A 27846-nucleotide genomic window follows, 5' to 3' on the forward strand; every position below is an offset into this window, starting at 1 on the left:
TGATGGATTTTATGTCTTAAAATGTATAAACATTTTTCATATCGATAATAGATCGACCAACATAATATATAGTGGCACTGATTTCATTCAGATGAGTAAGAGCAGATGACAACCGCTACAGTCCACAGATATGGGACACTTCTGAAATTGACACTGGCGTTAATGATTTAACTTACTGAGATATTGACAAAGCAAGTAATTTTTACATGTTATGGCGATTTGGTTAGAGGTATGCATCACACTTCTCCCTTGCAGCTTTCAGTAGTATGTGTAACATTCAGTAGTATGGGTAAGATTCAGTAGTATGTGTAACATTTAGTAGTATGTGTAACATTCAGTAGTATGGGTAAGATTCAGCAGTATGTGTAACATTCAGTAGTATGGGTAACTTTCAGTAGTATAGGTAACATTCAGTAGTATGTGTAACATTCAGTACTATGTGTAACATTCAGTAGTATGGGTACAATTCAGTAGTATGTGTAACAGCAGATATCACTATTGGATCCCTGCCTAACTGGTTTGTATGGGCCAAATTAGCTCAGATTTCTCTCTCATTTACATACAGAGTATAGAAATGACCTAGATATGATATTTATTTATATACGTAGCTAATGTTGTTTTTCTCCCAATTATTGTCAGAAACGATATCACACAGAGAGCTAGGAGATATATTAAAGACATTTTTCAAAGCCATCTACAAAGTGAGCTATCCACTGAAACATCGTCGTCACCTTCTGACTGACTTGGTAGGGTGCAAGGCTTAGAATTTACGGTAACTAAAACCCTTCTGCTTCTATTTATGGTTGTAAAATAAGCTCGAGATTTGGCGAGCTTGCTTCGGAAGGAGCACCGAGTCACCTGAAATGCGTCTTCCCCACAGAAAGAATATTAAACTGGCGGTTGAAGACGTGATTCAGACATCCGACACCTCTACATGGCAAAGGCGTATTAGTCACGACCTGTAGACTGTTCCTTTCTGACCTCAGCATGGCCAACGTCAGGAACAGCAGTCGTCTGTGCCGATGTTGGTTAAGCAGTGCGACCTGGGTGTTAATGACGTGCCCGTCATAATCTCTCCGTCTCGCATTGCAGTGGTAGCGCACGATGTCTCCCCAGCCCCTACTGCGGACTATAAAAACCCAAAGTGGAAATAATTGTAAAGCATATTTCACAACGCTCTGATGAACAGAGCGCTGCCCCGCTGTCCTTCGGTTTTATGGGCCACGCTGATTTCGCGGACTCCGGCTAACGCCACAGCCAACGCAGCGCAACGGAATCGGGAACGGGAAGTCGTCACCACGGGTGCAGTTAAAAACTACACAGACAGCAGCCTTTCAGCGCAAATTGAATAAGGTATTGTGTGGGAGTATTGCTGTTAATTACAAGAAAACGCGCTAAACAAGTATTAAGGGGCTGTTTAAAAAGTCGACGTGTAGCAGTTTAGAATTCATGACCTAAACATGGACCAGCTGCCAACATGCTAAGATAATAAACGCACACCAAGCACACGCCGCGTGTTAACGGTAATGACTGCGGCCCTTCGAACAGGATACCCCGACGTCACGGGCGACGACTGCATAGTTGATTTCTCCTAATTGCACTTTAGGATGTAAATTAGCGGGGTCGGAGTTGCGATGGTAAGGCTGCTACTCGGCACCTCATTTAACCGACACTCTGGCAGGGTGTGAAGAAACGCTGACCCGCGCTGTTCTCCCGGGTCAAGTCCGCGGGCTAATTAAGTTCCTTTGGATCATGTTTAGATTAAAAATTTAAAAGGTGCTTCAGGAGTTCCTCGGTCTCAACACGGCAAGCACAGCATCTCGTGCACGCCACGATGCCGTTGTCCAAAACTGTGCCATGTTGTGGAAACATCTGTCAGGTGGTGGGTTCATAAACTGGATGCTCGCAGAATTCATGACACTTGTGTTCTTTTACCACAGGTAACTCAACCCACTAACCAAACCAAGCGTGAATGTTCAGCAGTGTGCAGCCCTTTGATGGGAGCTGCGAAGTAGAGAGGTGTCTTTGTACTGGAACGCTCACGGCCTCATGGCCTCACTACGAGTTCATGTGGCTCACGCGCTTGTGTTACTCATAGCCCCGAACTAGGGACTCTAACGCAGACCTACTGCTCACGCTGGCTTAAGTAAACACGACGTGTTTTTCTGACTATTGATGTGCGAGATTAATCTGTCAACATCTTTTAGCAAGACCTCATGAGAACACACTGCCACAAAGCATGTCACTCACAAACACACGTTTGTTTTTATACATTTTCAGGACACGCATGCATATGTCATTTGTGTCATACACACGTCACTGCCTTCATAGTCTAGGGTTACTCGTAACCCAAAGCACAACATCAGTAACTGAAAATAAATGTTTACTGTTTCAGTATGCAGCTTTTATGTTAAACAAGCAAAAACATTTATGATGTTTATTGTGTTTGACAAAAGAACAGTGGCTTGGTTTTCTGTGGTTTTCTTAATCAAGACATAGAAAATATAGAATTCGATAGCACACGCTCACACACACACACACAGAAAGCCATGCTCAAGTGCAGTGTAGAACTTAGTGTATGTATGTGTAGTGCAGTGCATCCAGAGTGTAAGTGTAGTGTGGTTATATGCCTTCAGTGTTCATTTTGAATTCTTCCTCTAAGTTAAATCCGCTGCTGTAACACAGTCGTGACATGGCACTTTCTGTCTCACCTTCATTTGGTAGAAACAGAAAGCTGCCATTGAATTATGCTTTTTTGTGCACTTTTTTTTTTACATTTCTGATTCAGTTTCCTAAGTGCAGATGATTCACTGTCATCCAAAAAGTACAATTGCAGCTCTCAAAACATTTGCTGAGTGAAAAACAAATATTATCTGTGAGTTCCAGTTGTAATTGTAATCTAATCCATGGTAACGAGCGGAAACAGACGCTCTCGACCAGATTTTTGAAACTAGAGCATGAGAAGCTCTGTTGTAGAGAAATGGATAAAAGAATAATCCATTTAGAATAGACTAATAAGAGAATTCTGCAAAACTAGCACAACTTCATATTTGCTAAGGTATGTGGGCACCTTCTGTCAAAGGCTGCGTATTAAAATAGCTCTTGGAGACGATGTCTGGCATGGCGCGCTGAAGATGCATGCTGGTGCCAGGTTCAGAGTGTAGTCACAGATGCCACCTATTTGTGCCAAGCTTTTCATGCCCACCTGAAACATTTGCTCTCAGTACTGCCGTGGTTATCCTTTATCCTGTAGTTGAGTAGCATTTTATTCACCGAGATGTCACATAACGTCTGGCGACGTCATGCTGGTAGCTGCTGACAGTGTTCTGAGCTGAGGTGTGAAACACGGTCACCTTGGGATCCTTTCTCTGGGATGGTGAGGTCTGAGATTGTCATGACACTTGGACTGCATCGTCCTGGGCAGGTCTGACACCTGTTGGATTTGCGCTGTCAGGGTGCTTGTGCCATTAGCATGGCAGGTCTGAGACCTGTGTGCTTGGCTTTGTGCTGTGAGGATGACACTGGTGCTGATAGCATGGCATACCTGTGCGCTTAGCTTGGCCCCAGACATCCAGGGGTCATCAGGATCCGGGTCAAGTGAAAAACAATGTGGCTCTGCTGAAAGGGATTAGAGACAGGGATTAGTATGAGGTTTGGTTGAACCTGAGACCTTGCAGAGATGATCTCAGGTCACATTAGATTACTGTATGTCTCGTACAGTCTACCTTCCTACAGTTATCTTCTTCTACTACATCTGCTCCATGTATTCCACTCAGTGGCAGTTCATGGCCATATGCTACATGCATTTGCATATTTTAATGCTAATTTGCATTCAGGTTAATTACCCCATGGCGTTCTGTGCGTCTTTAAAGCATAATCTATTTCGAGGTACATTAAATGACCATGTTTATCATGAATGGTTCATCCGATTGTGATTCTTGAAGGAAATGTGGGTGGCAGTGGGGGAGGGGTTAGTGGTGGTGGGCGGGGTTTGGTGTGGTGTTGGGGAGGAGTTGGTGGTGGGCGGGGTTTGTTGTGGTGTTTGGGAGGAGGTAGTGGTGGTGGGCGGGGTTTGGTGTAGTGTGGGGGAGGAGGTAGTGGTGGTGGGTGGGGTTTGTTGTGGTGTTAGGGAGGAGTTGGTGGTGGTGGGCGGGGTTTGGTGTGGTGTTGGGGAGGAGTTGGTGGTGGGCGGGGTTTGGTGTGGTGTTAGGGAGGAGTTGGTTGTGGCAGGCGGGGTTTGGTGTGGTGTTGGGGAGGAGTTAGTGGTGGCGGGCGGGGTTTGATGTGGTGTTGGGGAGGATTTAGTGGTGGCGGTTGGGGTTTGGTGTGGTGTTGGGAAAGAGTTAGTGGTGGTGGGGGGGGGTTTGGTGTGGTTTTGGGGAGGATTTAGTGGTGGTGGGCAGGCTTGGTGTGGTGTTAGGAGTTGGTGGTGGCCGGTGGAGTTTGGTGTGGTGTTGGGGAGGAGTTAGTTGTGGTGGTTGGGGTTTGGTGGGGTGTTGGGGAGGAGTTGGTGGTGGTGGGTGGGGTTTGGTGTAGTATGGGGGAGGAGGTAGTGGTGGTGGGTGGGGTTTGGTTTGGTGTTAGGGAGGAGGTAGTGGTGGTGGGTGGGGGTTGGTGTGGTGTTGGGGAGGAGTTAGTGGTGGTGGGCGGGGTTTGTTGTGGTGTTGGGGAGGAGGTAGTGGTGGTGGGTGGGCGGGAGTTGGTGTGGTGTTGGGGAGGAGTTGGTGGTGGGCGGGGTTTGTTGTGGTGTTTGGGAGGAGGTAGTGGTGGTGGGCGGGGTTTGGTGTAGTGTGGGGGAGGAGGTAGTGGTGGTGGGTGGGGTTTGTTGTGGTGTTGGGGAGGAGTTAGTGGTGGCGGGCGGGGTTTGATGTGGTGTTGGGGAGGATTTAGTGGTGGCGGTTGGGGTTTGGTGTGGTGTTGGGAAAGAGTTAGTGGTGGTGGGGGGGTTTGGTGTGGTTTTGGGGAGGATTTAGTGGTGGTGGGCGGGCTTGGTGTGGTGTTAGGAGTTGGTGGTGGCCGGTGGAGTTTGGTGTGGTGTTGGGGAGGAGTTAGTTGTGGTGGTTGGGGTTTGGTGGGGTGTTGGGGAGGAGTTGGTGGTGGTGGGTGGGGTTTGGTGTAGTATGGGGGAGGAGGTAGTGGTGATGGGTGGGGTTTGGTTTGGTGTTAGGGAGGAGGTAGTGGTGGTGGGTGGGGGTTGGTGTGGTGTTGGGGAGGAGTTAGTGGTGGTGGGCGGGCTTTGTTGTGGTGTTGGGGAGGAGGTAGTGGTGGTGGGTGGGCGGGGGTTGGTGTGGTGTTGGGGAGGATTTAGTGGTGGCGGTTGGGGTTTGGTGTGGTGTTGGGAAAGAGTTAGTGGTGGTGGGGGGGTTTGGTGTGGTTTTGGGGAGGATTTAGTGGTGGTGGGCGGGCTTGGTGTGGTGTTAGGAGTTGGTGGTGGCCGGTGGAGTTTGGTGTGGTGTTGGGGAGGAGTTAGTTGTGGTGGTTGGGGTTTGGTGGGGTGTTGGGGAGGAGTTGGTGGTGGTGGGTGGGGTTTGGTGTAGTATGGGGGAGGAGGTAGTGGTGATGGGTGGGGTTTGGTTTGGTGTTAGGGAGGAGGTAGTGGTGGTGGGTGGGGGTTGGTGTGGTGTTGGGGAGGAGTTAGTGGTGGTGGGCGGGCTTTGTTGTGGTGTTGGGGAGGAGGTAGTGGTGGTGGGTGGGCGGGGGTTGGTGTGGTGTTGGGGAGGAGTTGGTGGTGGGCGGGGTTTGTTGTGGTGTTTGGGAGGAGGTAGTGGTGGTGGGCGGGGTTTGGTGTAGTGTGGGGGAGGAGGTAGTGGTGGTGGGTGGGGGTTGGTGTGGTGTTGGGGAGGGGTTAGTGGTGGTGGGTGGGTTTTTGTGGTGTTGGGGAGGAGGTAGTGGTGGTGGATGGGCGGGGGTTGGTGTGGTGTTGGGGAGGAGTTGGTGGTGGGCGGGGTTTGTTGTGGTGTTGGGGAGGAGGTAGTGGTGGTGGGTGGGCGGGGGTTGGTGTGGTGTTGGGGAGGAGTTGGTGGTGGGCGGGGTTTGTTGTGGTGTTTGGGAGGAGGTAGTGGTGGTGGGCGGGGTTTGGTGTAGTGTGGGGGAGGAGGTAGTGGTGGTGGGTGGGGGTTGGTGTGGTGTTGGGGAGGGGTTAGTGGTGGTGGGTGGGTTTTTGTGGTGTTGGGGAGGAGGTAGTGGTGGTGGGTGGGCGGGGGTTGGTGTGGTGTTGGGGAGGAGTTGGTGGTGGGCGGGGTTTGTTGTGGTGTTTGGGAGGAGGTAGTGGTGGTGGGCGGGGTTTGGTGTAGTGTGGGGGAGGAGGTAGTGGTGGTGGGTGGGGGTTGGTGTGGTGTTGGGGAGGGGTTAGTGGTGGTGGGTGGGTTTTTGTGGTGTTGGGGAGGAGGTAGTGGTGGTGGATGGGCGGGGGTTGGTGTGGTGTTGGGGAGGAGTTGGTGGTGGGCGGGGTTTGTTGTGGTGTTGCAGATTTTGTGGGGGGGTAATGGTTGGGGTGGTGGGGAGATGGTGAATGATGGTAGAAGGGTAAGATGAGGGAAATGTATTATGACAGTAATGAGCTGCTGTTTTTCATTCTCAAAACACAGAGAAGTCTGAGGAGAAGCTGCGAAAAACGATGACCTTCTAACTGTCAGAAACAGCAGAAACCAATGTGACACAGCACAGCATGAGGAAGAAACACGATAGGACGTGCCACTTTATGAGGAGGGGCTTAAGCCTCATAAAACAGTAATGGAAGTCAGAGAGAGAATAATGTTGACCATGCAACTGCACATTTAGACTTCTGACTGTGCAGTCCTCTAGAACCTACAGCTTCCTAGACTGGAGTGATAAACTAAAACAACCTGTCTCTCTTTCTCTCTGTCCAGCAATCCTCTTTCAGTCTTTCTCTCTCTCCATCTCTCTATTTCTCTCTCTCGCACACATACACACACACACACACACAACTTTTTAAATGGTTTTCCTTTTATAACCGATGCATGTAGATAAAAGCTTCCAGATCTGTGAGAGCAGAATTGATTTCGAATAATACCCCAATGTCTTCTCCTGAGGTTGCATCATTACAGAGTGATTTAATTTTAAATCATATCTGATAGCTCAATAATTAAAATTCCATTACACTTTTCATAATGTTTCCCTTATAGTGTCATTAGCATAGCTCTCTAACAATTATGGAGGCAAACTGGACTCATTTACCTGTACATCATATCTTTTTGACATTGCCACATGTCACCACACAGACACAATGGTATTTTGTTTACTTAACATCCCATAAGCCTCCACTTTACAGTCCTGGATGGTTTTGTGTCTGTAAAAGAGTCATTTTGGATGCAGTTCTCAGGATGTGTTTACTGTTCTTGTCTAGAATATGGAAGCTTGTGCTTTTTTAATAGTCAGCCTGCTGCGTGGTCATCCATCACGCGTGAAGCCGGCTCATCCCTGTTCCAGCCGCGCCGCTAACCGAGTTACCACACTCCCAAAACTAACTTGAAGTTTGGAAATGCGATAAAAAAGTAATCAGACCTTCAAAGTCAGGATCCTTACGGATGTGACTCGATGCCATTAATTACTGCATCTTACCATACTGCAAATGTGGTTACTCCACTTTGTGTTTCGGCTGGGTGGGGCGGCTTTGGGGACGAATTCTCACCAAAGCTCGGAATAATGAGCTATTCCCTCAGCACTTCCTCCTCGTCAGCTCATCAGGACTGGCAGGAGTTCTGTTGTTCTCATATATCACACCCAAGGCTAATAAGCAAGCTATTTTAAAATTTTTGTTTCAATTTACCAAACTGGGAATTAGTTCATATGTCTCAGGTTTCTAAATGCATTTTACCATAGCTGCATGGAAAAAGAAGTCAATTATTCTTAAATTATCATGTACAGGTTCATTACAGGATTTAACATGTTGGGTTTAAGAACTGCCTGCATATTTGTAGCATCCATAAGACTCTACATGTTGGAGTTTTTAAATAAAGATTTTTACGATGTTATTTTGCAGCATTGGAAACCAAAACTAAACAGCAGAATAAACTAATGTTGTTGATAAATGCATTCCCTCTGAAAGCGCTGGAATAATAACTGCTAGCCAGGACAAGAACAGCTATTCAAAGCCAACTCGTTGTTGTATAAAACTTGAGAACTTTCCGACTGAAGCCAGCCAGGAACTGCCAAATTTACAAAAGCAATAAACGCATCCCTGGTGAGCCCAGTGCCGCAGAGTGCTGTCCTCAGTTCACAGCCCACCACCATGATCTCAGCACTTATATTTTAGGGGGTTTTATTTCTTGACCAAAAGATCCCCAATTTTTTCCATGTTTGTTATAATTTCTTCATTGAAGCATGACATTGCTTAAAAACGCTCTTAATCCAAAGTGGCAAAGCACATATAACAGCAAACATGCTGAAAGAAAAGACGTTCCGTGCATCACATTTCTTCATATTGCATTTTGCAGAAAATATTTAACATCACTCTGCTGGTGTGTTTTGAGAGCACTGTGTATGATGTGTACGTATGTGTTTCATATTTCTGAACATTTTCGACCCTGTAGTAGCTGATTCAGGACCAGTTATGTTGCCCCTTCTTTCACGCAGGTAGACAGGGAGGGGTAGACACATCTACAGTACAGGGACTTATGCAGTCCTGGAGTATTCCGTGCACTTGCAAAGCTGGCAGTGTGGTTAACTAAGATGAAACACTTCCCCTCACTGAAGACACACATTATTGTAGGCACTGAGGCAAGGCTAAACCCCTATAATTGGTCTGCTTTCCAGGCTAAGGGAGCCTTCACTATAATGTAGACTACTCCCATATGGACAGGGAGCTATGGAGTGTACGCGACGTGTGTAATCAAGGACAGAAATGCTTTTCTCTGTCACTTTGGCTCATTAAAGTAATTAAGAAGGAGGTGGCAGGGCAGTAGGTGTGCTGATCTGAGGACAGTCCTTGTGGGACCTAAAGGTTTTATGGAGAGACATTAGTCGTAATTGTGTTTCTTAACACGTGATACCTCATTGCTCTATCCATCATCCCCCCTGTAACTCTTGTGTAATCAATACTCACAAAAACCGCGCCATGTCTCGTCCACATGCCCTGTTTAAATGCGTCCGTCGCTCCGAGCGCTCGGCTCTGTTATTCTCGGCTACCAAACACCTCTGCCAGCACACCGGCTTGCTCGGAGGCCGTGTTCCAGCCGCCAACATTCCCAGCACCAGAGAAGGCTCTCTGTGGAGCTGTCTTCCAGTGTAGCTCCCCTCTTTCTCTACTATGCGATTAGCTGGTAGGGAGCCTGTGGAATTCCAGATTGAATCTGGCCCAAGATCAGGATCACCAGCATGACAGCAATGATGAGAGAGATGGACTAGTGGTTTAAGGGCAGCGAGTCATTGGTGCAGAAACTCGGCGGGGCGGGGCTGTTCTTGCTCACATCTCTCTCATTACAGATAAACATTTCCAGATATTGTCACATTATTTTACATTTCCAGATATAGTCACATTATTATACATTTCCAGATATTGTCACATTATTTTACATTTCCAGATATAGTCACATTATTATACATTTCCAGATATTGTCACATTATTATACGTTTCCAGATATTGTCACATTATTATACATTTCCAGATATTGTCACGTTATTATACATGTTTCCAGATATTGTCACTTTGTTTTATATGTTTCCAAATCTAGTTTTGTTATAATACATGTTTTCATATATAGTTTCATTATTATACATGTTTCCAGGTATAGTCACTTTATTATACATGTTTCCAGATATAGTCATTTGTTCACCAAACAGTAAAGCAGGTAATTCTGTCCTGCTTTAAAATGCTTCCAGGCATGGATATTCAGTTATACAGAGGCTGCTATTTATACAGTCATTAAAACATTTGATTACTATTTAAACCATGGCAGTGCAAAACAAAAAAAACCAGTAAGCAGTAAATCTTCTGGTGGTGGAGGTTGAAGAGATCCTCTAGGCTACACAGACAGTGGAACTCACAATGTAAAACAGGGGAAAACAGTGGCCCTGTGTACCTATAGCATGAGCGCTGGAAAATAGGTGACTCCATCTGCTGATGGGGGCTGTCCAAATTAAATTAATGGCAGAGGGAAATCAACTGAGAGAGTTCCTCAAATCAAATTGCCAATCCCGCACAAATGAGTTAGTTTAAAGTCAAAGTTGTAATTGATAGCGGATACAGGACGAGGCGTTGGATCAGACAATATGATCTAGCATGCATGTGCACTAATTTCATTTGAGACTCTGTTGTCTTGATTAAATATTAAAGGAGTGTGGGTAGGAAATTTCCCTTTGGCATGCATGTATTTATGGGGGCAAAGGACTGGTGGGTGGAGAGGATATGAGCTGAATTTAGATGGCCTGAGGGTGGGGGAGGTTCTCCACCCCGTGGTAAATGCTTAGGAGAGAAAACGCAACATTTGCCATAATGTTCTTGGTCAACATGTTAAACGTTACCATTGCAACAAGATCTCCATAGTGATTTGCCTTGATCCAAAATGAATAAACATACAACCACTAAAAAAGATTTCTCTTCAGCCAGTTTCGTTACGATTCAATTTCTTAGATGGCCATAAATTCCAGGAACATCACTGATTCTCTTAGCAGCGCTAGAAATGATCTTTTTAGGTGGAATGCAATATAAAGGGTTTCCCAGAATGGTCTCCAATAAAATATTACAGTTGATCAAAAATGTAAAATTACTCCTGTGGCTAAGCAAATTGAATTCCTCAAGGTTTCCTTTCTGACCGCGTGACAGATTTCCTAAGAAAGGCTGTGACCTTTGGGCATTTGCCTCTCACTTTTATACTTTGTCTATTTTTCTTAACCAGAATTAATAAACACAGAGGCGTGAGGCAGCTTCCCTGTTAACGACTCGGTATTACAATGGAGCGTCTCTGTCCACAGCAATTACATAAACAATCACATCAATATTACACCAATGACAACAGTACATTAGCCACATGCTCCTCTCACCACTTCTTTAATATTATATCAGGCAATTAAGTGAACAGACTTTTATTATTTTTGTCCAGTATTTTAACCCGTGATTACAATACCAACGAGGGTCTTTTATCAAAAGTACCGTCATAACCTTTTATTAGGTAGCAGTGTTGCTTTTCTTAAGAAACCTCTGAACTATTAACATTTAATGATGTCATTTAAAAAGGTTCGTTTCTTTTCCAGTTATGTCTTTTGCAAAGCCATCCAGAAGTTTGCAGAGAATATACCAGGACACGTATATATACACACACCAGGAAACGTACAGACACACACACACCAGGAAACGTACACACACACACAGACACCAGGAAATGTACACACACACACACACCAGGAAACGTACACACACACACACACACCAGGAAACGTACACACACACACACACACACCAGGAAACGTACACACACACACACACACACCAGGAAACGTACACACACACACACACACCAGGAAACGTACACACACACACACCAGGAAACGTACACACACACACACACACACCAGGAAACGTACACACACACACACACCAGGAAACGTACAGACCAAATGGCCCTTTCATGTGAAAACCACCTCTAACCTGTTTGCCCTCATATTGAAATATAAGCACTTGCAGATTGATTATGTTTTGCCAATATTGAATTTAGTAATTAAATATCTTAATTATTAGATTTCAAATACATATGCAGTATATTTTAAACAGATATACATATATGTTTAGCAACACGTACATTGTAGGTAAACCCCAGGCCACCTGACAGTGATTTGTGTTGTACGGTTACTTTCTCAACGGCTGGTACATTTGGATGGTGGCTCAGTCTCCACTCAGCAACCACACTGATATCTGTTAGAAACTCAGTAGCACTGAACACCTTCCGCGAGGGCACCATGTTGTCCGGGGACAGTCTGTAACTGTACGCTTATGAAGAGCCTCCATGTGTGTAAGTAGTGTGGTAAGGGTTGGCACAAGGCATTTCATTGAAGTGACTGATGAGTGTATTTACATATTTTCTAGTGAAATAATCATTTTTATATCATTCTGATTGGTGTAGAATAGCATTTTGACATATGTGTTAGTTTGTTGTGACTGACACATTTTGAATATAACGGCCTTTGTGTAGGTTAAGGAAAATTAGGTGGGTTTATTTGTATTGTGAAATTGAATTAGTTTCATCTTGCCAGTATGTAAATACGATATATAGAAATACATAGTGACCTTTCAAAATAGTCATAAGATGATTCACATGAAGCATGATGGGGACTTGAGGTAAGATGAGGATAATATTCAGATGCTGATAATATTCTGAATAGTCAGAAATGTTTTAGACAGTAATTGCAAGAAATTGCTGTGAAAACAGCACGAAAGCAGGAAGTACTGAAAAGAGGTTCAAACACTGAAGGCTGAAGGGTATTAAGAGGCTGAAAGACAGCAGAGGTGTCGCAGGGCAGTGTGGTGAGACTTCTGAGTACAATCACAAAACATGCTGACAAACACGCTAACACGCTGAAAACACGCTAACAAACACACACGCTGAAAAACACGCTAACAAACATGCTAACACACACGCTGAAAAACATGCTGACAAACACGCTGAAAAACACGCTGAAAAATTCACTGAAAAACATGCTAACATGCTGAAAAACACGCTGACACGCTAACAAACACGCTGAAAAACACGCTGACACACACGCTAACAAACATGCTAACAGAGAGCATGCTAACACGTGCTAACAAAGAGGATTTAGGGCACTTAATTACGCTTACTTGTGTGCACACACAGTAATAGAGAGAAGCCAGTGTAATACGCTGGAATTTCATTTTTGAATGACTGATGCTTCCAAAATAGATTTTCAAACTAAAATAAAAAGAGAACAAACCATAAAAGACCAACAGGGAATGCAGGAAAACACAAACAAATACACAAACCAGTCAGGGCAAAACCAGGAACAGGTGAAAACAATAACAGATTATGGGGATGTAATAGGGCCGGAGCACAAAACCAGAGCCAAAGTTAAGATGTGAAAGGGACACCAGGGACAGTGATCGTGGCATCCAGTGCCGGTTAGTGCCTGTAGCTTAGCCGTAGTGAAACGTGTGTGAAAAGCTCTCTGGTTCCAGCTGTGCATCATGTTCCTGGGTTCAGAAGACATGATTGCAGATCTGCTAGTTTGATTTTACCCACTGTGTGAAAGACACCCAGCAAAGGGAGAGGTAAAGCTACCCAAAGACCTCCAATTCTGGAAGGACTTCTTGATCTACACTAACTCTTAGAATTAGCAGATGGGGACCCAAAGACACGGCCTGCATATATCAGTATGGAAATCACTTTGTCCAGGTCTTAGTGCGCAGCCTTGAGATTAGATATGCATTACTAGGACTTTCGAAAATGCAGACAGCCTCTTCCAAAAACATTTTTACTTCTTACAGACCTGCATCGTTTCTTGCTTCCAGAGTGTGACCTCCATAGAGACTGGTGCTAGCGAAGCCAGAGCCTAACTCTGCTTTTTCTTCTTGTTGAAGACTGTCACGTTTGCCCCGCCCCTGGCGGTTCCCACGGCAACGTCTCTGTTTATTTACTTCCAGGTGTTGTTTCCTCATGTTTCTTTTGGTTTGCCTCCTTGTTCGTGCCGTTATGAACCTACATGTTATTGTGCTCACCGTACTGCGTGCGACTCCGCGTCTGCTCGTGCTTGGATCGTTACAGAAGACTTCGCCTCCGTTTGGAGTCAGCAGGTACACATGTACCCGACATCGCAAGAATGTAGTTTATTAGAGAACATGTGTAGTCCACAGACGTAATCCAAAACACAAGACAAGGAAGCATATCCAGAAAAGCAGCCCACAAAGCGACCAAAACAGACTGGGAACAGGCAAAGAGGGCAATCAACAGACATGCAGAAATCCAAAAAAACAGGGAGACAGGATGCTTGGGAGGATCAATCGTGACAGAGGCAATCAGAAATATATGAGGGAACAAAAATCATTGTTTAAATAAGCTAGATGGAGAGCTGTACATTCATACAAACCTTACACAGAAATCTGTACACTCAGACACACCTTACACAGAAATCTGAATGGAAGTGCAACATACTGATCACAGAAAGTCTTTAACCAGCATAACGATGCAGGCTCGCTCTCTCTCTCTCTCTCTCTCTCTCTCTCTCTCTCTCTCTCTCTCTCTCTCTCTCTCTCTCTCTCTCTGTGTGTGTGTGTGTGTGTGTGTGTGTGTGTGTGTGTGTGTGTGTGTGTGTGTGTTAGAGAGTACACATGTAAAGGTCGCATTGGTTTTTTGAATGACCTTTTAATCCTTATTTTCATAATCATGCTACAAAGGCAACACAAATGTAACACATAACAGCCCCATAAATATTTCTTCCTGCATTTTAAAATGTTCTTGGTGCCTTACGATTTAAAATAAACATCTATGACTGGACAAGTTTGTAACATAGTTACAAACAGGTAGTTAATTGTTTCCTTTTTGAGGTCATTGATTCGTAATTGAGAAAACTTTTAATCTTGAACTATCTTGAACTACTTTTTTGAGAAGATAAAATTTTCCATTAATATGGGAATTACCACAGATGGTACTGTTTTAATGAAATGTTCACTCCACGGGCTGTGTTCATTCTAAACAAATCGAATAAATGTGTAGAAGTAAATGTGTGAACACTGCTTAGACGCCAGTTTGCAGTGTCTGTAATAGCTACCACAGGAGATGTTCAGTTCATGTTATCTCACGCTTGCAAAGTGAAGCCCTTCCCAGAAACAGGAAATGGGGCAAAGTGGGGGGCCACACCTGAGTCTAGTCTGTGCGTTCGCCTCCCCACCTGGTGCCCAGCATCGTTTATCAGCGTGGAGGCCAGATCGCGTTTACAGAGCGCACGTGTTTGCACGCCTCCACCTGGGATAGAAGACACTGCGCCAACATCTCCATTTCAAATTAGGCATTGCATCTGGTCACCAGCAGACAATAGCCACATTGTTAGAACACCAATGGTATCTGAGGGAGGGATGATGAGGGAGGTGGAGAGAGAGAGAGAGGGAGAGAGACACAGATAGAGACAGGAGAAAGTTATATATGAGAGAGAGAGAGAGAGGGAGAGAGACACAGATAGAGACAGGAGAAAGTTATATATGAGAGAGAGAGGGAGAGAGACACAGATAGAGACAGGAGAAAGTTATATATGAGAGAGAGAGAGAGAGGGAGAGAGACACAGATAGAGACAGGAGAAAGTTATATATGAGAGAGAGAGAGAGAGAGGGAGAGAGACACAGATAGAGACAGGAGAAAGTTATATATGAGAGAGAGAGAGAGAGGGAGAGAGACACAGATAGAGACAGGAGAAAGTTATATATGAGAGAGAGAGAGAGAGGGAGAGAGACACAGATAGAGACAGGAGAAAGTTATATATGAGAGAGAGAGAGAGAGGGAGAGAGACACAGATAGAGACAGGAGAAAGTTATATATGAGAGAGAGAGAGAGAGAGGGAGAGAGACACAGATAGAGACAGGAGAAAGTTATATATGAGAGAGAGAGAGAGAGGGAGAGAGACACAGATAGAGACAGGAGAAAGTTATATATGAGAGAGAGAGAGAGGGAGAGAGACACAGATAGAGACAGGAGAAAGTTATATATGAGAGAGAGAGAGAGAGAGAGGGAGAGAGACACAGATAGAGACAGGAGAAAGTTATATATGAGAGAGAGAGAGAGAGGGAGAGAGACAGATAGAGACAGGAGAAAGTTATATATGAGAGAGAGAGAGAGAGGGAGAGAGACACAGATAGAGACAGGAGAAAGTTATATATGAGAGAGAGAGAGAGAGAGAGAGAGGGAGAGACACAGATAGAGACATGAGAAAGTTATATATGAGAGAGAGAGAGAGAGGGAGAGAGACACAGATAGAGACAGGAGAAAGTTATATATGAGAGAGAGAGAGAGAGAGAGAGGGAGAGAGACACAGATAGAGACAGGAGAAAGTTATATATGAGAGAGAGAGAGAGAGGGAGAGAGACACAGATAGAGACAGGAGAAAGTTATATATGAGAGAGAGAGAGAGAGAGGGAGAGAGACACAGATAGAGACAGGAGAAAGTTATATATGAGAGAGAGAGAGAGGGAGAGAGACACAGATAGAGACAGGAGAAAGTTATATATGAGAGAGAGAGAGAGGGAGAGAGACACAGATAGAGACAGGAGAAAGTTATATATGAGAGAGAGAGAGAGAGGGAGAGAGACACAGATAGAGACAGGAGAAAGTTATATATGAGAGAGAGAGAGAGAGAGGGAGAGAGACACAGATAGAGACAGGAGAAAGTTATATATGAGAGAGAGAGAGAGAGGGAGAGAGACACAGATAGAGACAGGAGAAAGTTATATATGAGAGAGAGAGAGAGAGAGAGAGGGAGAGAGACACAGATAGAGACAGGAGAAAGTTATATATGAGAGAGAGAGAGAGAGGGAGAGAGACACAGATAGAGACAGGAGAAAGTTATATATGAGAGAGAGAGAGAGAGGGAGAGAGACACAGATAGAGACAGGAGAAAGTTATATATGAGAGAGAGAGAGACTGTGTGAGAGATAGATGGCATTCTGGAATGCCGTTCTTTTAAAAGCGGGTCATTTCCACAGCAGTCTGACCGTGTGCGCCTTGTCGGTCCCGGCGTGCATGTGCACTCGGTTTGACGGGCGTGAGAGGACGCGCCTATTCAGCCAGGGTAGCGTGTGAGCACAGTTGCAGCTCTTTGAAGTCTGTTTACCACACAGGGACCATGCTGCGCACACAGGAATGCCAGTCTGTGACACCACTGACACCTGGCATGTAAACCTGCACAATAATTCTGTCTTCAAATGTCACGTAGGTCTCCCTTTTTTATCTTTGTGACCTGTGATGGAGTGTTTTTTTTGTTTTGCTTTTTATATAATCCACACTAGAGGCGACACCCACTCAATCTCTCTGCTGCATATCATGTGCTCACTTCTAAAAGCAGCAGTATCGTATTGTAAATTCATGTGAAAGACCCGATTTACTTTCCTGCTCTCTACATATTTATCATTGTTCAGTTCTCCTAAAACCAACTGTTTTTTGTTATATATGGCATAAATTTCCAGCCAGTTTCCAAGTTTCCTTGTGCTTTGGGGATCAGTCTGTCAAGAGAAAATCTGCAGGAATGTGAAAATGATGATCTTGCAAAAATGAACAGAAACTAGACGTGGGCCAGACTCTGGTATCCTGTCTTCATACAAATGAACTCTGCCCCCCCCCACTTTAACATGACAATTTAAACGTGATTTGTGGTTAGACAGCCAAGGCTCATCTGCATAGCTAACGAGCATTCGGCTGGTTTTGACAGATCGCTTTCATAAGTCTTCAGTGAAGCAGCTTTCAGGGACATTCTGGGGTTTACAGTCACCAAACCTCCATCTGTTCCATTCGGGCCCAGTTTTATGATACACCATCACTCACCTCCTTGGGGTAATAAAGACTTTCTTCATCTGGCTAAAGTGAAGCAGTCTGGGTTTGGGTGTGAAGTGAAACCCATGTCCTTTCTTTTTAAGGAACATTTGCCATTTGAAATCATAATGTCACTGAGATATGAAACATGAGATATGATTTTTTGTTAAGACCGTTTTCTTTTATCAAAGCTCACAACACTTTTGAAGTCGATGCAATTTATTCCATTTTTTTTCATATAATTTTAGACATGAAAGGAAATAGTTTGAGTAAATCTGGTCTGTAAAATCTTGTGTGATCCGTTAACGAGGTTGCTGAGTTATTCTTATTGTAGCCAAGAGCTTAGCAGGAATACTGCCACAGAGGGAGGAAGTTAAAGCCATTTAGGTCATTCAGGAATGTGAATTATACACACACACACACACACACACACACACACACACACACACGAACACACACACACACACACACACACACACACACACACACACGCACGTTCACCTGTGTATGTGCGCATACACACACACGTACAAACACACACACATGGAAATCTTCTTTAGTCCCATTGTCACCCATAGCAACACCAACGTTTATCTACAGTATCAGTGAATAAGCTGTGCTGAATGTGGACAAGATGACTATTTTTTTTGTTTATGGTGCACATTAAGAAAGGAGAATGCTATTGCCTTTCCTCCTCCTGCCTGCCAGTTGTTGAGATGTCAGTGTAACTACAGACGTCGCTAGTGGTGATTTAGTGCAGTGGTGAGTAGCTGTGACTGCATACATAAATAAAGCTATTTACAGCATTTAGCTGACACTTTTATCCAAAGCAGCTTCCAGTTGTGTCTGAACACGACTTGAGTAATTGAGGGTTAAGGGTCTCGCTCAGGGGCCCAACAGTGGGAACTTGGCAGCAGCAGGGCTTGAACTGGCAACCTTCTGATTACTAGAACAGTACCTGAACCACTGGCCATGACCAGAGCTTTACCCCAGAAATTCACCCCAGAGCCCTGGTGAACAAGCAAACACCCTAATGGAGGACCAAATCGTCTCGGGATGGCAGGGGGAAGAACCATTAAACGGAGGCCGGACTCGTGAACTGGACCCGTCCACCTCTGGGCAGCACTAGGTAGTGAGGGTGATTGTGATTTATTGATTGTGCACAGTCATTTAATGACTAGCTGCAACACGACAATCCAATCAGTTGTGAATCAGTCGAAATGAAGCTTCTTTCTAACAGTTGGAATGGTCAGGCGAGTTTGTAACGGTAGTTTAAAAAACAAGTATCTGTTCACAGGTGTGCTAAATCCACTTGACAGCCATTAGATCTCTCTCTCTCTCTCTCTCTCTCTCTCTCTCTCTCTCTCTCTCTCTCTCTCTCTCTCTCTCTCTCTCTCTCTCTCTCACACACACACACACAGACACACACACACAGACACACACACTCACTCTCATTCAGGTTGTGCCTATACCTGTACCGATTCAAACCACACTAATGGCCTCTATCCGGTAATTCAGTTTTAGCCAGACCTCATTGTGAAAAATCATACAGTAGCGCGTTTTTTCCTTCTTCGGAGAGTTAGCAACAGTGAAGTAATCTGTACTGTTATCAATCATGTGACTGTAAGATGTCTGTGGGCCTTTACAGGCGTATTTTGATAACCTGTCATTATTGCCATCTGAAAGCGAGCCGATCGTGTTTGGTTGCTGGTCACGCAGTGAAAATGAATCAAACTTACATGTTGTATTTCCAAGTAATACATCAGTCACACACCGAGCAAAGTAGCACTCACGCGAACTCCCAGAGAAAAGGAGGCCCTTGGAATAAACGAAAAGGGCTTTTCAATGGCACATCCAGATTGACTATAATTTCGTTCAAGATTAAGATTAATCTCAGTCTTAGGCCTGAACTATATATCATCATAGAAAGTCGCCACTAAGAGAGATTTTGTTGAGAGCTTGAAGTGTATGTCTTTCTCTTTCTTCTTTCTTCCCATTCTTTCTTTTCTTGGTTCCTGAAGCGTGTCCTCAGCAGGTCATCGTTTTCAGTCATGCCTGTTTCCCACACATCCGTCTGCATGCACACTTTGTGTCATATATATTCGAGAGGGTTTTTCTTTTGAAGGTCACCATATGCAACAGTTTTGCCTGAGGGAAAAACAGATGGAATAGTGCCAGATTCACTGAACGCAGTGTAAATGCAGAAACGTCGAGCCTCATTACGCTAATGGCTTAATGATTTTTTCTAATTCTCTAATTCTCATTCAATCTGACACATAGTGAAACTCGTGGTGAATAACATCACCTGAGCAGAGCAAATGTACAAATACACATTACCCATAACTAACAATCCTTATTCTAAAATATCAGAGACACACACACACACACACACTCACACACACACACACATATGTGTGTGTTAGATATATAACTCTTAGATATGTAACAGTCATATATCTAACACATATCTCTGTCATATATCTAACATATATCTGTCATATATCCAACACATATATCTGTCATATATCTAACACATATATCTGTCATATATCTAACATATCTCTGTCATATATCTAACACATATATCTGTCATATATCCAACACATATATCTGTCATATATCCAACACATATATCTGTCATATATCTAACACATATATCTGTCATATATCCAACACATATATCTGTCATATATCTAACACTTATATCTGTCATATATCTAACACATATATCTGTCATATATCCAACACATATATCTGTCATATATCTAACACATATATCTGTCAGATATCTAACACATATCTCTGTCATATATCTAACACATATCTGTCATATATCTAACACATATATCTGTCATATATCCAACACATATATCTGTCATATAGCCAACACATATATCTGTCATATATCTAACACATATATCTGTCATATATCTAACACTTATATCTGTCATATATCTAACACATATATCTGTCATATATCTAACACATCTCTGTCATATATCTAACACATATATCTGTCATATATCCAACACATATATCTGTCATATATCCAAAACATATATCTGTCATATATCTAACACATATATCTGTCATATATCTAACACTTATATCTGTCATATATCTAACACATATATGTCATATATCCAACACATATCTTTCATATATCTAACACATATATCTGTCATATATCCAAAACATATGTCTGTCATATATCTAACACATATATCTGTCATATATCCAACACATATATCTGTCATATATCTAACACTTATATCTGTCATATATCTAACACATCTCTGTCATATATCTAACACATATATCTGTCATATATCCAAAACATATGTCTGTCATATATCTAACACATATATCTGTCATATATCCAACACATATATCTGTCATATATCTAACACTTATATCTGTCATATATCCAAAACATATATCTGTCATATATCTAACACATATATCTGTCATATATCTAACACATAAATCTGTCATATATCTAACACATCTCTGTCATATATCCAACACATATCTGTCATATATCTAACACATATATCTGTCATATATCCAACACATATATCTGTCATATATCTAACACATCTCTGTCATATATCTAACACATATATCTGTCATATATCCAACACATATATCTGTCATATATCTAACACTTATATCTGTCATATATCTAACACATCTCTGTCATATATCTAACACATATATCTGTCATATATCCAAAACATATGTCTGTCATATATCTAACACATATATCTGTCATATATCTAACACATATCTCTGTCATATATCTAACACATATCTCTGTCATATATCTAACACTTATATCTGTCATATATCTAACACATATATCTGTCATATATCCAACACATATATCTGTCATATATCTAACACTTATATCTGTCATATATCTAACACATCTCTGTCATATATCTAACACATATATGTCATATATCTAACACATATCTCTGTCATATATCTAACACATATATCTGTCATATATCCAACACATATATCTGTCATATATCTAACACATATCTCTGTCATATATCTAACACTTATATCTGTCATATATCTAACACTTATATCTGTCATATATCTAACACATCTCTGTCATATATCTAACACATATATGTCATATATCTAACACATATCTCTGTCATATATCTAACACATATATCTGTCATATATCCAACACATATATCTGTCATATATCTAACACATATCTCTGTCATATATCTAACACATATCTTTCAGTCGTATATCTAACACTTTTATCTCTCACTTACATCTAACAGTGCTATATCTAACAGTCATATACCTCATTCTGGAAACTACAAGAATTTTGAATATCTCAACATCTCTTACTACAGTACACTGCAGTTACTCACCTCTCTCTCTCTCTCTCTCTCTCTCTCTCTACCTTCTATATAAGGTATATTCATCTATATTAGTCATATATCTAAGAGTCACATGTCTAACAACTATGCATCATTATATGACCAAATGTATGTGACAACTGACCATCACACCTACGTGGGTACTGATGTGGGTTTGGCTCTTCTTTATCACTATAAGCACCTCCACCCTTCTGTGTGTCTGTGGGAATGAGTGCCTTTTCAATCACAATCCCATTAGTGAGCTCAAGCTGAGGTTGAACCAGAAGGCCTGGCTGAAAAATTATCCCAAATCATCCCCGAGGTGTTCGATGAGGAGGTTAAGGATACTGACGATCCTCCACACCAAACTCCTCAAACCACATCTTCACGGCCCCTCGCTGTGCAGTCCTGCCAGAACAGAAAAGTACCTTCTTCAAACTGGAGACCCAAAGATGTATGCATGTAACTGTGTACGATGTCTGTGTATGGTGCAGCATTAACAATCGTATAGTGACCTTCCACTTGTGTGCAGCTTCTCCACCATGGAATCCCAATTCCTGAAGGTCCTGACATTCTCAACGCGGTCCTTCTGCTGACGCTACCACAGCTGTGCCGTAAGTCAGAAAGGACAGGTGGACTCTCATGTGCCGTGTGCTTCACCACTGGCAGCTTTCCTCAGTGAGTTTGTATGCTCTATGGCTGGCTGAGGTTATGCTACTCCTAGATTCTTCCATTTTACAACAGCAGCTCTTACTGTTGACCAGGGCAGATCTAGCAGGACAGAATTTCACAAACTCACCTGTGGCAAAGGTGACATCCTGTGACAGTCACTGACCTCTTGAGAATGAACCAGTCTCCTGGCAGTGTCTGTCTATGGACACTGTGTGCTTATGTGCATGCTTATATACTCCTGTGAGCAGTGGGCATGGCTAAAACATATATTTTGAAATATACATCCTCATACATTTTGCCATATAGTTTATCTAACAGTCATATATTCAACTTACAAATCTAACTATTATACTATAAATTTAAAGGTATATGAAACAGCTGCCCAAACCTTAGTACCTGTTATATACACCAGTTTATGCTGATGGAAGGACAGCAAACAAACAAACAGGGTGTGTTATGATTGTATAAAATGCCTTTAGAGATTAAACTCTTCAGTTTGCAATTTGTCCATGTTTTCTACCTGCTCATGTGCTTGGACTTTGAAACCCTTGTGTATCGGGGAGGACACCCTGGACGCCTGGTGAATTCACAAATCCCCACAATACCTACAACATTCTTCTTTCAAAGAGCCACAGAACCCCACACCACAGAATCTAGAAAAGATAAACTACTACATTCAAACATGTAGACTTTATTTTACCGTAAACTCTGTATAACACATAAGAACTGCCTTCTTGCAAAATGCCAAACACTTTACAAAGATCTTACTGTTTTGCATAATGATTCAAATCTAACTACAGATGCCTTGTCTGTTGATTTTGCAGCCCCTAACCCTAAATGAATCACACTGGCATTACGGTTCAGTCCAGGATAAGATTTATGATGTCATGGAAACCAGCCCTCTTTTTGCAGATGCAAAATACTTTGCATACATTGCCCTGCATATAAATATGAATTTCCACCTGTGTAAGCAGCGAGAAAACCCTGAGGTGAAGACTCACTCCACACACCATGCAGGGACAAGGTGCTAGACTATGACGACAGCCTGGATAACACAGGACACCCTTCTGCTTGGAAAACTTTCCGACACTTTGAGTGTCTTTCTGTAGCAGCCTGTTCAAACATGTTAAAGCACAACGCTGGAAGGAAACAGGAAAAATTCCTTTTGTCCCATTTAGACTTGCTGTGTAATCTGTATTCGCAGCCTTACCACATCAGAGAAATCACATCTTTCTGGGTTTCCTTTAGCCTACACTGTAATATTTACTCACAGGAATATTATCAATTTACCAGACAGAATTATTCATCTAGGCACTATAAAACAGAAACTTTACAGACACTAGTATCCAGAGAGACTTGTATATTTATCAGTATGACAGTACAAGTGCTTCTTTTGAATCGAACCCCTGGCCTTAGTGCTATTAACACCCTGTGCAACTTTCTCTACCAGATGAACTACCTGAGCAGTGTCCTTGATTCTGATTTCAGATCCAAGACTTCAGATCCAACTTTTTTTTCCATTCTTCTTTACTAGCTAATACAAGGAACACAACGAGAAGAGACAGAGCACGTCACGGCGCTGGTAGCCCAGCTGAGAAGCAGGAAGCAGGCTCACAACTGGCAGCATGCAAGCCCTTGGACAGACTGAAGGTTAGGACATCATTCACACAGCCCGTGGGGCTCAGCCTTCATGCAAATCAGGGCTGTTCAATATTCAGTGGCTGTGCAGCCACTGGTGGGTGTGGCCATGGTGGGAGTTTCCCACTTCAAATTTGCATTTGTTGGTCTACTCATCTTTAGAGATTCACAGCGTTAACATAAAATTATTATTCCGCAGTGTGTGACGGGACGATTAGCATTCAGTTTAGTACAATCTACAAACACATTTCCCAGAACCCTCTGCAGGACATCGTGGTGTGTAGCAAAGTGCCCCATCTGTGTTGGCTTTAAATAGATGTGAAAAGTGCAGTGCAGGCCTTGTCCCTGGTAAATAATGGTTTGAGTCTGAAATATGTCAAGTAATCTGGGACAAAAATGAAACTTTAATTTGATTCAAATAGCATTCTTAGACATGTCAGCAGCAGAAGTAAAGCTGACGGTTGTAAACTCTCGTATGAATATTTAAGCAAGCTCATATTGCCTATTTGGAGAGTTGGACACCAGTACATGAATTCCGTGGAGAGGCAAATGTGATTTTCAAAAAACATGGTGAAAAAAGTAAAAGTTTACTTGATTTGATACCAACTGGGAAACGTTGCATTTATTTATTGTAATTTTTATTTAAATCAGTTTGATTCATCAACAGCAATATTAAAAAGGAGATTCACAAAGTGACTCGTCTAAAATGATTGTTAAACTGCATCTTAAAATACGGTCCTCATAAGCTATATACACAAACCTCTATTTCCTACATGACATGAGTGTCTCAATTCTTTGAACGAGTAAAATCACATCACTCCCAGCTAAAGTAACACTAATACAGCTCAGCCAATCATACTCCTGACTGCTGGACATTGCTGGACTTAGCCAATCAGACTCCTGACTGATGGACACTGCTGGACACAGCCGATCAGACCCCTGACTGCTGGAGACTGCTGGATACAGCCAATTAGACCCCTGACTGCTGGACACTGATGGACACAACCGATCAGACTCCTGACTGCTGGACACTGCTGGACACAGCCGATCAGACTCCTCACTGCTGGACACAGTCGATCAGACCCCTAACTGTTGGACACTGCTGGACTCAGCCGATCAGACTCCTGACTGCTGGACACTGCTGGACTCAGCCGATCAGACCCCTAACTGCTGGACACTGCTGGACTCAGCCGATCAGACCCCCAGCTGCTGGACACTGCTGGACACAGCCGATCAGACTCCTGACTGCTGGACACTGCTGGACACAGCCGATCAGACTCCTGACTGTTTGACACGGCTGGATTCAGCCGATCAGACCCCTAACTCCTGGACACTGCTGTACACAACCGATCAGACCCCTGACTGCTGGAGACTGCTGGACACAGCCGATCAGACCCCTGACTGCTGGAGACTGCTGGACACAGCCAATCAGACCCCTGACTGCTGGACACTGCTGGACACAACCGATCAGACTCCTGACTGCTGGACACTGCTGGACACAGCCAATCAGACTCCTCACTGCTGGACACAGTCGATCAGACCCCTAACTGTTGGACACTGCTGGACTCAGCCGATCAGACTCCTGACTGCTGGACACTGCTGGACTCAGCCGATCAGACCCCTAACTGCTGGACACTGCTGGACTCAGCCGATCAGACCCCCAGCTGCTGGACACTGCTGGACACAGCCGATCAGACTCCTGACTGCTGGACACTGCTGGACACAGCCGATCAGACTCCTGACTGTTTGACACGGCTGGATTCAGCCGATCAGACCCCTAACTCCTGGACACTGCTGGACACAACCGATCAGACCCCTGACTGCTGGAGACTGCTGGACACAGCCGATCAGACCCCTGACTGCTGGAGACTGCTGGACTCAGCCGATCAGACCCCCAGCTGCTGGACACTGCTGGACACAACCGATCAGACTCCTGACTGCTGGACACTGCTGGACACAGCCAATCAGACTCCTCACTGCTGGACACAGTCGATCAGACCCCTAACTGTTGGACACTGCTGGACTCAGCCGATCAGACTCCTGACTGCTGGACACTGCTAGACTCAGCCGATCAGACCCCTAACTGCTGGACACTGCTGGACTCAGCCGATCAGACCCCCAGCTGCTGGACACTGCTGGACACAGCCGATCAGACTCCTGACTGTTTGACACGGCTGGACACAGCCGATCAGACCCCTAACTCCTGGACACTGCTGGACACAACCGATCAGACCCCTGACTGCTAGACACAGCTGATCAGACCCCTGACTGCTGGACTCTGCTGGACACAGCCAATCAGACCCCTGACTGCTGGACACTGCTGGACACAACCGATCAGACTCCTGATTGATAGACACTGCTGGACACAGCGATCAGACTCCTGACTGTTGAACACTGCTGGACACAGCTGATCGGACTCCTCACTGCTGGACACAGCGATCAGACTCCTGACTGTTGAACACTGCTGGACACAGCTGATCGGACTCCTCACTGCTGGACACAGCCGATCAGACCCCTAACTGCTGGACACTGCTGGACTCAGCCAATCAGACTCCTGACTGCTAGACACTCCAGGAGTGATTTGCCACACTGCTCTGGTCATTGTACAGTAACTCTATGAGGAGCTGTTTTGTTTTATTGTTGAGGCAGTTAGTCACAATAATTAGCAAAATGGGCTTCAGCTGGAATTTGCACTGCAAGTGCAGAAGTTGTTTGTTATGGGAGAAAATGACTGACAGTAAATATGTGTGCACATTCAGCTGGGATGTACCATGGACAACTGGTGAATAAAAGTTACCTCACTTTTCATTAAAAGCAGCAGCCTTTAACAATAACGATTTTTGCTTATATTTGCCTTAATGTGTCCCTCTGACTTGAAAGCTAATGGCTAATGTAATGCTTATTAACAATGCCCTGAGGATACAGCAGGTCTGGTGTGGCTCTCAGTGGTACCATTTTTGGTTTTATTTTATGCACTTTTCAGGCAGGACACAGTGAGTAAGTTTACAAAGTTGTAGGGAATTCATTTATTGTCTAATGGCGCCCCTGAGGAGGCAGGTGTCTCGTCGAATCTCATCGAACGCTTGCATAATGAGTAAGAATGATGAAGCCAGTCTGGCTTCGCTGAAAGGTCACACTATAATCCTCCTTTACAGAAACAAATGAAATTAATGAAAGCACTCTGTCTCTCTCTGCAGTCCAGATAAAGGCGGTCGTGAAGCGTAGAACTACTGCTGCTACACCACTTACCCCACCCTCCTGAAAGAATGATCCCTAGCTGTCGGTTCAAGAATCAAACCACACTGATGAGCAACTCACTCCATGAGTCAGACCGCTTTCTCACAGCAGCAAAATGAAAATAAATGTCCATGTGTGTACCACAACAAAATGTGTAAATGGCATCATTTCAATGAAAAGGGAAAAACTAATGCAATTATTTGGACTTATGTTTGCTATGTGAGTTCATGGGATGCAGTAAGAGAAAGAAAAACAACTCAGCGTCTACCTCCAGAGCTTTTAAAGATTTGTTTCACAATCGCTGCTTACCAAACCATCTCAAAGAAGGCATTCTGGAGCTACTGCGTCTATAAGACCAAACGACGTCACTTAAAGAGTATGATGTCATATTACATTCCAACAGCTGAAACGTTTGACGTGTGGAACATGCA

At 43.7% G+C, this 27846-nt stretch overlaps 1 long non-coding RNA gene across 2 annotated transcripts; it reads left to right on the forward strand.

Moving 5' to 3' along the window:
* Positions 1–1070: 1070 nt before the first annotated feature.
* Positions 1071–27511, forward strand: LOC145649669 (uncharacterized). Of its 2 annotated transcripts, XR_014116617.1 has the most exons (4): positions 1071–1353; positions 22401–22482; positions 24075–24190; positions 27376–27511. It is a non-coding gene; the product is annotated as an uncharacterized LOC145649669 (long non-coding RNA). The 2 variants fall into 2 exon arrangements; XR_014116622.1 differs by lacking the exon at positions 22401–22482.
* Positions 27512–27846: the final 335 nt, after the last annotated feature.

Source organism: Electrophorus electricus, chromosome 1 (assembly GCF_041902795.1).
Source record: "Electrophorus electricus isolate QZ-2024a chromosome 1, ASM4190279v1, whole genome shotgun sequence".
In the NCBI taxonomy this organism is placed as follows: Eukaryota; Metazoa; Chordata; class Actinopteri; order Gymnotiformes; family Gymnotidae; genus Electrophorus; species Electrophorus electricus.